Below are 12,206 nucleotides of genomic sequence, written 5' to 3'. Positions count from 1 at the left end.
GATTTGTCAAATGACCCCTTAGTCAATGTACTGAATGAGAGAATTATAACTACCTACCTACCTGCAAATATTGCAGCTATAAATATTTTCACACCTTTTAACTTACAAAATTAATTTTTAGGGAAAGAGACCTACCACCTCTTTCGAGTTTTTTCTTTATAGATATTTCATATATCTCATTATCTCCGAGATTTTCTGAGGTTAGCAGGACTATTCCAATTTTCCGTATCCATACTTGCAGCTCTAAGAAGCCTCCTAGACAAAATTATTTTTTAACATTATTTGGAGATACCACAGATAACAAACTTGCTTTAGTATATTTAATGTTACTTCCCTCAAATAAAATTCATAATTTAATAATAGACACTTTGTAAAATTAGCTTCTTTGTTACAATCACAACTGAAATTTCACCTGCAATGTTGGTAGGTCTTTCAAACCGAAAATAGCTTCAACTTCGAGCTCACACTCTAACTATGCCCTCGTAGACTTAATATCCTGCGAACGTGCAATTTAACAATGATTTTTAAAAAAAGACCGAAGTAAAAAGAATAATAGCTCATATGCAACGAATGCATGCGGATAGTTAGTATTAGCATTTAACAGTAGATACCACTGACATTATAATATGCTCGTTTGGCAAGCCTCTGAGCATCCCACATTTGAAAAATAACACGTACAGGTTATGAAATGCCATACAAATTATGAAATGGCATTTCGTCTTCACTCAGCAAATCTAAGAAGTGTGGTCCTACCATTGATGTTGGTTTCCCTGCAAGAAAAGCAAAACATCATCAGAACCAGTATTGAGATAATACCTTGGCAGTGTGAACATCGGAACCAGTAATGAGATATGTTTATCCCCACTAGTGAAATAATCTACAAAATTGACACTTTTGAGATGGGCATTCAATGTAAATTCGGATTAAAAAAATAAAAATTCTATATATGCAGGAGAACATATCACATTACTTATAAGCAAACTCATAAAATTGAACTTGCACCAACTGCAAAAATAGTAAGTAACATTCACTACTATAAGTGATTCAACTCTATACAACCTAGCAGAAAAGGTGTAAAAAAATGGTGAATCAACTCTACACAACCTACGAGAAAAATTATTTATTTTTAACTAAACAAATTATTTATACCTCTATCGAACCAACACAGTGGGCCTTGTAATTCAGTTCTTTAAGGACAAAATATTGCAAAATTCTGAGTGCATGATAGCAAGAATTGAAACTTTAATGAGCGCCAAAATTTAGAGATTTGTATATAGCTCCTTATGGGTGAACTTAAATTGAGTACAAGCAAACCTGATCGAATGGAAATTTATCGAATGTATGAATTACATATATGGAGAGCTCTTCCTCCTCTCATGTCTCAGCACACCTTTTGCAATCGCATCACTATATATAATAATTGAATAAACAATTTATGTGGTGGATTTAGTAGGTGGAAAGGCAAAAACTAAAGAGGTTTGGTAGATCGAAAGCCAAAGATCTGAAATTGCTCATTTTAATTAACGGAAAATAGTACAAATTACAGGAATGATGTGAATGAGATACACAGGATTGAAGGCTGCTGGAAGCGCCACGTCACATACCCGAGATATTCTTTTATATACTTCCTAGGCCCGTTGAGATGACCCTGTTAGTTTTAGCAGAATGCATCTCAAATGCTCAAGAACAACAATGGAGAAACTAGATTTTACATTCAATCAGAAGAAGAAGACTATACATTGTATTTTCAGATTATGTAAAAAAACTAGATGGAAAAACAAGCCTAACTAATTCTCTATATATACAGATTCCAACCAAGCCTAGAGTTTGTTACATTTCTATAAATAGAAAGAAATTAAGCAACAACTTGCTGGTGTTGCTGGTGATGTGCTGTCACGAATTTCCAGGCTGTGTCAAGTTGACAGGTGGTGCAACCACGTGCTCCTTATGCTCAATACCCCCCCTCAAGATGGGAGGTGTAGAATACATTCCCAGCTTGGAAATGAGATTCTGAAACTGTGGTAGCGGGATGATTTTAGTAAAAGCATCAGCCAACTGATTGTGTGTGGGTAAATAAGTAAGTTGCAGCAAGCCTTCTAAGACCTTGTCCCGAGTAAAGTGACAATCAATGTATATGTGCTTCGTACGCTCGTGGAAGACAGGGTTCTTAGCAATGTGGATGGCTGACTGGTTATCACAGTGAAGAGTGACAGGAGTCAAGTTTTGCACACCTAGTTCCTCCAATAATCTGACAGTCCATGTGACTTCAGCTGCAGCAGAAGCCATAGCACGATATTCGGACTCTGAAGAAGATCGAGAAATGGTTGCTTGCTTCTTTGATTTCCAGGAAATAGGAGAATCACCAAAGAGTAACACATAACCAGTCACAGACCGACGTGACATAGGACAGGCAGCCCAGTCACTGTCTGAAAAGGCTTGAAGTATCAATGTATTAGAAGCACGTAATAATATTCCTTGACTGGGAGAGGTGGAAATGTACTTGATGGTATGCAATAGAGCATCAAGGTGAGAAGAACGTGGAGTTTGCATGAACTGACTTAAAACTTGGACAGCATAATTTAAGTCAGGGCGTGTATTGGTGAGATAGTTGAGCTTGCCTACCAATGACCTGTAAATGTCAGGAGCCGGTAATAATGTACCATCATCAGAAACTAGTTTAAGGTTGAGGGGTAATGGGGTAGAAGCTTTACGAGGAAGCTCAAATGGACAAGCTGTGATTAATTCCTTGGTAAACTTGGATTGACTCAAAGTGATCCCATTATTATAATAACCAACTTTAATTTCGAGGAAGTAATGCAAACGTCCCAAATCTTTGATGCTAAAAACTGTATGAAGATGGGCCTTGATATGATTAATGGAAGAAAGATCATTGCATGTGATAATAATGTCGTCAACATAAACTGCCATTATTGTAATGAGGGAACCAGTACGTTTAATGAAGAGACTGTAGTCGTTTTTTGACTGAATAAACCCTTGATCAGTAAGCTCGTGCAGAAGTTTAGAGAACCACTCTCGGGAAGCTTGCTTAAGACCGTATAGAGACTTTATTAAACGACAAACAAGGTTATTGCTCACATGTAATCCAGGAGGGGGCCTCATATAAACTTCTTCTTTGAGGTCCCCGTGAAGAAATGCGTTATTGACGTCGAGTTGGAAAAGATCCCAGTGACGACTAGCAGCTAAAGCAATAAGGCAACGGACAGTAACTATCTTAATAACAGGGGAAAATGTTTCCTTATAGTCAATACCGTACTGCTGAGTAAATCCTTTGGCAACCAACCGGGCTTTACAACATTCTAGAGAACCATCAGACTTTAGTTTAACTCTGTAAACCCATTTACAATCGATGGGTTTTCTACCAGGTGGAAGGGGCAATAAATCTCATGTATGATTGGATGCAAGGGCCTGCAATTCCTTATTTATGGCATCCACCCAAATTGGGTCACGAGCAGCCTCAGCATATGATGATGGTTCGGTGATGTTGTCAATTGTAGAAAGAAGAGATTTATGTGTTTTACTAAACATGGCAGAGGAAACAAAATTGCAATGGTGAGAAGAAGTAGAAAGAGTGGCAATGTTACAGTGGTAGTCATTTAAGTAAGAAGGTGTAGTGTGTTGTCGTGATGAAGTTCTTGTAGGTGGAACAATTGGGGCATCAGTTTGAGTATTATTATGAGAAGAAACAATGATATCAGTAGTATTAGTTTCAGTATTGGTAGATGAAAATTCTGGAGGATCAGTAGTACTAGAGATAACATCATTATTAGTGGATGATATAATGGGAAAATCTTCCTGACAAATATTAGACTGAACAGTAGTGCTAGGAAGAAAGATGGAGGATGAATATTGTTTATCAGAAATATTGGAAAGCAAATGAAAAGGGAAGTGGAATTCATGAAACTTAACGTCTCGAGAGATCACAATTTGTTTAGTGGTAAGACTGAAAACTTTATAAGCCTTCTTGTTAGGGGGATAACCAAGAAAAACTCCAGGCTCTACTCTAGAATTGAACTTAGAACGATGGACTTTAGGTACAGAAACATAACATAAACAGCCAAAGCTTCTAAGGTGATCAAGAGAAGGAACAAAATTGTAAAGTTTGAAATAAGGTGAAGAATTATCGATGCTAGAGAGAGGCATTCGATTGATTAGATATGCTGCAGAAAGAATGATATCTCCCTAGAACCTTGATGGAACTTGTGATTGAAGAAATAGAGCATGAGCAGTCTCTAATAAATGACGATGCTTGCGTTCCACCACCCCGTTTTGTTGAGGGGTGTGGACACATGTTGTTTGATTGACAATTCCTCGTTTAAGATAAAATTATTTCAAAGCTCCTTCTGTCAATTCTAAAGCGTTATCAGAACGAATAGTAAGCACCTTGGTTTGAAACTGTCTCTCTACATAACTCACAAATGATTCAAGCACAAAACATACTTCTGATTTATGCTGCAAAAGGTGAATCCAAGTATAACGACTAAAATCGTCTACTATGGTCAGGAAGAATTGACAATTCGTATAGTAGATCCAGAATCAAAAAAGTTTTTGTGATTATTCCAGAAGAAATGAAACAAAAGATACGGTAGAGCTAGTACAGTTATTGTATGAGGTCTACCCAATGCTAGATGCTCCAGTTCCTTCAGAAATGGTAAGATCTTTGGCGCAAGAAGAAGGGGTTGATCCGTATCATCTTGACTTGGTTCTGCTTCCTCTATGGGCAATAACCGATTAGTCCTTCGACTCTAGGTATTATTATTTTTTTAAAAAACTAAGTAAGAAAAACTCATGGTAACAATTCGAGCCGACGAAATTAGTAAGATTCCCAAAATGTCGATATTTAATAATTCAAAAGCTTGTTTTGTCTTGATGGAACTATGTGGAAATGAAATTCTATATTGTCTTGTTGCAGGGCATATTTGACAAATCATAGAACTAACAGTATTTGATATGCTACATTCAGGTTTCAAGAGCTTTAATTGAGGAAAAGGAAGGTGGCCTAATCTCATGTGCCATATCTTTGCTTCATCTGAGCTTTGAGATAGAAATGCATTGCAAAATTTCTGAGTTGGAGTTTGAGCAGAAGAATTTGAATTGCTAACACTGTAGAGTCCATCAACCAAATTACCAAGATGCATCAGCTGTTCTTTCTTCAAATGGACCTGTAGTATACAGTCTGTATCAGAAAAAATCATTTTGCAGTCCATATCTCTGCATAGTTTGCTAACAGATATCAGGTGGAAGCGAAACTCAGGAACATGAAGAACATCTCTCAAGGTGATATTGGCATTTAGAACTATAGTTCCTCTATGTAATACTGGTATCTTACTGCCATCTGGAATAGTAATTGTCATTTTAGAATCCATTACACATTTGTATTCTGTAAATTTATTCAAGTCAGGACAGATGTGGTCAGTGGCACCACTGTCCACTAACCATCCAGATTTAGAGGTACTCATTAGACAGATATTACCTGCTAAGAGAGCATGGCCAGTAGAAGTATCACTGGAATGATCATTTGATGAAAATTGCTTGTGCAAAAGGCTCATCAATTGGTTGTATTGGACATCAGTAAGAGGATTTTGTTGACCATTGTTAACAGGGCCTGATGTCTCCTGTGGATTATCAAAATCCTGAATATCAGTAAAAGTCTGAGCCATGACTGCAGCAGCAGCAGAAATAGGTCTTCTCTCTTTGGATCCTTTAAATCCTGGTGGGAAGCCATGAACCTGAAAGCATCTATCAATGCTATGACCCTGGACTTTACAATGAGTACAGAAGTAGTTTGCTCCCAGCTTAGATGGTCGTTTTGACATAAAACTTTGAGAATGATTCTGAGTAAAGGTTTGAGATCGAAATTTCTGATTATTCTGTGACATATTCTGAAAGCTCTGTGAATTCTAAAAATTCTGAGAATTCTGAGGACGAAACCTTTGAGAGTTGTATGAGATATAGTTCCTCTTATCAGCAACAAATGCTACACTCTCTGATTGAAAAGATAATTGAGATAAATCTTTGTGATTTTCTTCCTGAGCTACTAGCCTGTAGGCTTGAGATACTGTTGGTAGTGGATTCATCATCATAATGTGGCCTCGAACAGCACTATATTATCATTCAGCTTGAGCAAAAACTGTAACAGCCTTCGTTCTTGCTGCTTCTTCAAGAATTTATGCCCCAATTCACAGGTGCATTTCTCACAAGTGCAAACAGGAGTAGGATCAACATCATCTATACTATCCTACACTGTTTTGAGTCTTGTGTAAAACTCAGAGACAAATTGTGTATTCTGAGAAATCTCAATCAGTTCTTGCTCCAAAGAGTACAATTCTGTAATTGAAGATGTTCCAAACCTTTCCTCTAGGTCTTTCCATATCGATCTTGCAGTTTTAAGAAACAAGACACTTCTCGCAATTGTTTCGTCAAGATTGAACAAAATCCATGAAATAACTAGAGAGTTACATCGTTCCCAAGCGCTATAATCAGTAGAGGTTATCTCAGGTGGAATGAGTGTTCCATTAACAAAACTTAACTTGTTCTTTGTAGATAAAATCAACATCATTGATCTTTTCCAGTTATTAAAGGTTATCAATGTCTTCTTAACAATTTTTTAAAGTTGTTTTTTTGCTAAATAACAATTTTTTAAAGTTATACTAGCTTACCATACGATCCACGGTTTTTCCAAAATTTACTTGTTTTATTTTTTTAAAATTTATTTTTATAATTTTTAATGTACATATATATTATTCTTATGCATGAGATTGTTAAATGAGTTGATACGCTCACTATAGTTCAGTATTCGGTTCGGAAAATGTTCGATTTAAGTTCATTTCGATTTGTAAACGAGCCGAATATAAAAACAATTTTAAGGTTCGATTTATAAATGAGATAAACTTGAATATAATATAGTCTGACTCGAAAGTTCGTTAACAAGTTAGATTACAATATTCGTGAATAGGTTCGTGAGTAATGTTGGTAAACATGCTAGTTGATAGAGATTATGAAAAGTATATAAATCAATAGTTATATATGCTCGTAAATGACACACACTTATTCCATAATATTTAGTAAATAATTATGAATATATTTATCTAGAAAATCAATTTATCATTTTATTTGATCCATTTCTTTATTTTATTAAATGTATTAAATTTTTATATTTGTAGGATTTAAATTAAAATATATGATAGATAATAAATAAATAACCATTTTAGCCAACTTGTGTTCAGGTATACAATTAGTGTCTATAATATTATATTAAATAAAAATAACGTAATTTATTCAAAATTAGAATGCTAAACATTTAAATTTATTCGTTTAGTTGTACATTTTTTAAATTTGATATTTTTAATTATTAAAAAAATAATAATAACTGAAACTCATGCAAAAAAATTTGAATAGTGATAATGGGTTTATAAACTAAGTTGTTTGCGATCAAAAGTGCGTTGAATGATAGTTCGTTAGTTGTTTGTGAACATGTTCGCGAATGACCTTTTTCTTAATAAGTTGCTACACAGACAAAAGTTATGATTCGATAAAAGTTCGAGCTAAAGTTCGTTGATTGATAGTTCCTTAGTTGTTCGTGGACATGTTTACAAATGGCCATTTTCTTAATAAGTTGATACACGAAAAAAAATTGTGACTCGATAAATATTCGAGCTCGAGCTCGATAAATTTTTAACAAGCTACAACATAAACACTTAAGAGTCCGGGTCGGTTCGACTCAAGTACACCCTACTTACAATATTGTTATTATTATAATTGTATTGAAACAAATATTTAGATATTGAAAAATATACGGATGTTGAACTAATTTTTTTTTTGCGATGTATATTATATAGCTACATATTATAGAATATCTAATCATATTCTATCTATAAGTGTATCATTGTATCATATTTAGGTGTTAGAATATAGTAGAACAAATTAATATTTTTATATTTATGATTCGTAGAACCTCAAATTATATTATATTCAGAATTTTATTAGGAGAGTGTATTAGGATATTTTGATATTTAAATAGTAGTAGAAAAATATAACTATTTTATGTTTATAATTTTATTAAAAAAATCAATTAATTTTAGAGGTTTTATTTTGTTTATTTAAATAAAGGTATCTTCTATGTCTAAGTCCAGTATATGAATTATATTTAATTAAAATCTAGTTATATTTAAATATTATTAATTTTATAAAGTTTTAATACTCTAGGATAGTAATATAAAATAAGTATTATTTTAATATATCTGAGTGGTATCAAACTTTTCTTGCCATAAAAATTTAGACTATCCATACTATTTCATATATAAATAGGAAATAATGTAATATGAAATCTTAATCTATCCGTCTACTTCTGATATCGAATAAAATAAATTCTGATTGCGTAATTAATATCACATTAATTATATCTAGTTTGGTCTACAAATAAGGCCCATTTAAGGAGGCCTAAAACCCTAAATATTAATTATTTTCGTAATTAATAAATATGGACAAAATAAGTTGATAAATAGTGTTCAATTGAGGATATAGTTCCTTGGAGATTGGCCTCCAAGAAACCTCATGGGATAAGAAATCAATATCCTGCAGTCTAAGACTCCAAAGTCCATTTCAAGTCTGAGACTTGCCCATCAAGTCTGAAAAACATAATCTAACTCAAGGCTTCTTACGCCTATATAAGGGGTCTAACCCCACAAATCAAAACTATGTTTTTTGACTTGATCCTTAGCATATAACAAGGTACGTAGGAATCTTGTGAAGGCGGATTGAGTCATGAAGCACGAGAGCGGTCAAATAGAGTCTTGAGCTCACGAACACTAACATTAAAAACACCCTAGTCTTTTTATCCATAACATTTGGCGCCGTCTGTGGGAAAAAACATCAACAATGGTAACCACACAAAGCGGAAACAACGCTCCTGAAGGAATATTAGTTGGAACTACCTAAAAAATCTCATCCGCTATTGAGATTCCCCCTCACTGAACCTACTCCCAAGGGACAACGAATCATTTGATTCCCTAATCCGAATCTCAGCCACCCCCAGCTTTAGGGGTTAACCCTCAAAACTCGAATTTGAATGCTCCATTGGAGACACAATCTGCGGGTTTCGAGATGTCAACCATAGTACATCATATGACTATAAACCCCACATATGGGATGTCATTATACTCTAAGGTTGGAGGAAGTAGGCCGCCCCTACCGCCTCAACCACAGCCCTGGAATGACCTTAATTATATTAGAGTTCTGCGACCAACCAATAATAAAATAGATATATCCGGACCCTATACAACTGAGGAGAGTGGAGAATCAACCAATGGCGATACCCATTACAGGAGGAAACGTAGGCATAAAGAGCCCGTTGGAGGCAGACGCCTCGAGCCGTTGGTGGCAGGCATCCCGAATATCAGGAAATTCGGGGACGGACATCCCAAATTTTCGAAGCAAGAATATGTTCTCATGCAGCAGAAATGCTAAGACTAAAGAGGGATATGAAGAATAGTCAGGCTAGACAGACAAGAGACAACCGAACTAGAGGAACTAGGGGAACTGCTCAATTTATCGACTTGGAGGAGACTGATGAGGATCAAGGAATGAATATGTTAATTGGGATTTGGCTATGTGTACTCGTTGTGATGTTCAATTGGAGAGGACGCAAATATGGGTTATGAAGCTTACTTGGATAACAGGGAATAAAGGAGTTATGCATGAAGTTGGACAAGTAGCTGATTATTATATAATTATTAATTAGAACTTTGCTTGCAAGTTTTTATTTTTCACTTGAAAGGTTTTTTCTTGTTTTAAGCACTTAGGATTTTAAATTTCTTTTTGGATTTGGTTTTTGTCTTTTTTCTATTCAGATTTAGTTTTTAAATTTGTTTCCTGGAAAGATTCAAATATTGGCTAATTCAAGCTTATATTGAATTTCTCTTGGAATCCTGTTGGGTTTGGGTTATTGTCTAAGCCTATAAATACTCTTCTTGTGTAATCTTTTAAGATAGACAATGAATAATATAAAACTTTTATTTTGAGATAAACTATGAGTAGTTTTTCTTTCCTCTAAACTTCAATTACTGGATTGTTTTGAAGGTTAGATTCGAATTTCTTAGTTTCTCGATTGATCTAAGCAATTTGAGATTCAAAGTTCACGTTTCTGGATTGATCGTGTTCTTTTGAAATATCATTTTCTTCTCTTATATTTTTCTTCTTGTTTTGTTTCTTTATGGTGCGATTCACATCAATTTGGTATCAAGAGCTAAGGTTTTTTCTCTAATTTCTTAACTGTTAGAAGATCTAGGTTTTCTAATTTTTTTTACTATTCATGAGTTACTGTTCATGAGACTATTCACGAGGCCCTGTTCATCAGCACTGTTCATGATCACTGTTCATGATCACTGTTCATCGACACTGTTCACTATCACTATTCATCGGCACTGTTCACGGTACTGTTCATCGGCACTGTTCACGGGTACTGTTTACCATAATTTTATTTTTGTGATTTTTCTTATGGCTTCGGATGAATTGATCAAAAAATTACTTGGGGAATTGGATAAGATTGATAACCTACTAAAAACCTTGCTAATTCAACAAAATTAAGGCTTTATGCATTGGCTTCATGAACAAGAATTCTGCTTATACAGGTTGGACTGAGACGAAAATATTCAAGATTTCTGCTTATGAAGGAAAATATTCAAGATTCAAATTTTACTTGGACATCTTTGAAGAAGAAACTTCGTGCCCAATATATTTCTTTGGATTATAAATTCAAATTTATAATGAAGATGACGTCCCTCTCTTAAGGTACTATGGGTGTTTCTAAGTGTAGTTATGAATTTGAGAGATTGCGCCTTATTTGTGACTAGAGGAGACGGAAACGATGAAGATTGGAAGATTTATTCATGGATAGAATTTTCCTATTTATCAAAAGGTTAAATCAAGTCCATATATCTCATTTAATGTTGTATGCAATCTTACTTTAGAATTTGAATCTTAACAACAAAAGGAGCAAGACGAGAAACTGAAGTCTTTCTTTTACGAGTTTGATCTTTCAAAAGACACTCTAGAAGAAGACGCCATTTTATGGAGAATGATGTTGATTGTTAGGTGTTACATATGGAGACTACACCAAATTTTGATGTAAATGAGAGAAAGGTTTCATTGGAAGCTATAATAGAGAAGCATGAAGAAAGCAAGTCACCTGTTGAGAAAGTCTGACTTATGAAAGAAAATTAAATAAATGCATCTTCTAAATTTGTGTATAATGATATTGTTGAAGAAAAAGAGGTACTAAAAGAGACATTCCAAATTAATAAGGTTTGTGCAAGGAAAACAACATCATCATGGTGGAACGTATTGATTTTCTTGGGATAGAAAACTTATTGTATGCACCTATCTCATCAAACTATGTAATTCTTTCGAGTTTACTTCCAAAGTCATTTCTCATGGAATTGAAATCTGAGGCTTTCAAGTTCTACGAGAAATCATCTCGTTGTGGGCTTATTCTTAAATATTTTAGAACTCGAGGATGAGTTTTTTCAAAGGAGAGGAGAATGACGAGGATCAAGGAATGAATATGTTAATATACGACTATAAGTTAAATAAAATTTTATTTATCAAACTTAAATAAAATTGAGACATAAATCCTAGTGAACTAGAATATAAATCCTAAGGAGCCAAATGTTTTAATATACGACTTAAAGTTTCTGTGGAACATGAAGTTGTTATAAACAAAATAAAGTCCAAAAATGAAGATATACATAGATAAAAAGGATGCCAGTTCAAAATATAAATATAAAAGAACATAAGTTCTGAACATAAATAAGCAGTCGCGCAGGGCCTAATAAAAGTCTCAATGGGCAGGAGAAGTCTCGACGTCCATATCATTTTACCCCCTCTCTCACTAGTTGTCTCCTCGCTGCCGCTCTCACTAGATAAAGAGCTGGAGTCCTTTACGGCAGCTCTAAAATATGACTCGGGAGGAGGATGGAGCTCGATGCGAGGGATGTCCTCAGAGAAACCATGCGGGTGCGAAACCTCTGTTAGTAAAATCTCGTCATCTGGACAAGGGTAGTCCGCCGGGGTAATATCAGAACATGCATCGTTTATGGTCCCAAAGGTCGTGCTCCAACCGGTCCTAAAAAACCCAGGAAAAACCGTATCATCCCGATCTCGCATAGATTGAGCGAACTCGTCGGTATCCA

Source organism: Apium graveolens, chromosome 11 (assembly GCF_009905375.1).
Source record: "Apium graveolens cultivar Ventura chromosome 11, ASM990537v1, whole genome shotgun sequence".
In the NCBI taxonomy this organism is placed as follows: domain Eukaryota; kingdom Viridiplantae; phylum Streptophyta; class Magnoliopsida; order Apiales; family Apiaceae; genus Apium; species Apium graveolens.
Note: the sequence above shows the minus strand (reverse complement) of the source record.